Here is a 1,477-nt window from a genome sequence, read left to right as displayed (position 1 = left end):
CACTATCTGCTGTGGCGGGATTCAAACCCAGGTCCCCAAAACTTTAGCTGAGTTTCTGGATTAATAGTCAAGCGATAATTCCACTAGGCCATCGCCTCCCGCCAGTGCACTGTGTCACCATGAGCAACCAAAACCCACAGAATGACTAAGAAGGTGGCCACATTTCCATTATCTTATACAATAAATCGATGTACATTTATCGTTCATTGATTTGTTCAGTGTGTGCACAGTCACAGAGCCAATGAGAGTCAACAGAATCAGTGGCTAGATGGAGTTCTTTAAGCCTCCCTTCAAGTTTAGTCAGCTGACATTTTTCATAATGTGAGCCATTGTTTGGATTCCCTCACAGCTGCATCCTGGATGGTCTTGGTAACTTACTGATGCTAGGTGGCTGCATTGAAGCCTTAACCCACATGGGAGATCAAAGCCTGAAGATGATCAGTGGGGTCAATGATGAGAGAGTGGTTTCTGGTGAATGTTTGTTCCTGTTAATCCTCCGATCAGCTGTTATTCCTTGGCGTAGTGAGTTTAACCATATGGGTTGGCAAGGGGGAAGATGTACTGTTAGTTGGTTGAGGAAGTCATTGAATACAGGCAGGTATGGATTGGAGTAGACCTTCATCGGCAGCTTGCCTGTTGCAATTGCCCTCCTGATGTGGAAGGGAGGGTGGGGAGGGGGGATGAAATTTTGATCAGGACCAGGAGCCGAAGGGCCTCTTCTGCACTGTAATATTCTGTGAACCAATTAAGGGGAGTTGGTCAAAAAATACCTGCAATTATGTGCATTGTTGAATTGAGTTGCACGTTGATACGTTTGATGTGGGTAGATTGGTACCAAACAAGTGCTCCATATTTTGCAGCTGAATACATGATAGCAAGAAAAGTGACCTTTAGGGTTTTGGCCTGTTATCCTCATGTGGTACTGGCCAGTTTACTGAGGAGGTTGGTGCGAGTTTTAATTTTTCCTGCAGTCTTGTTGAGGAGATGTCTGTACACAGGAGTTCTGTCTAGGGTGACACCTAAGTAAACTGGGTGGGGGGTCGTGCTTCAGTCTCTTGCTGTCCAAGGTGACATCCAGTTTTCTCTTAGCACTGGCATTGTGAAGGTGGGTTGTTTTACTTGTGTGCAGTTTTAGGCACCATGACTTGCTGTAGTCAGCCAGTCCAGCACTGACTTGGGGGTGAGTCATTGGTATAAAAGTTGAACATGGTTACCACTGAGACAGAGCCGTGGGGTAGCCCATTCTTCTGTTTCCTCTCAGCTCTAGCCTTGCCACCCACGTGCACCCTGAACCATCTGTCCTGGAGTAGTAAGTAGTTCAATGGCGTCAGTAACGCAGGAAAGGAGATCTCTTGATATTTTGATGAATAGGCCAGTATAGAAAACTGTATCCTATACTGAAGAGTGAGCTCAAGGAAAATCACTCCTGTTTTAAGATTCCCTTCAAGGCCACTTTTGATGCAAGTAATTAATGCGA

The sequence above is a fragment of the Mustelus asterias genome, chromosome 12 (assembly GCF_964213995.1).
Source record: "Mustelus asterias chromosome 12, sMusAst1.hap1.1, whole genome shotgun sequence".
NCBI classification, from domain to species: Eukaryota; Metazoa; Chordata; class Chondrichthyes; order Carcharhiniformes; family Triakidae; genus Mustelus; species Mustelus asterias.
This window is presented reverse-complemented; position numbering follows the sequence as displayed.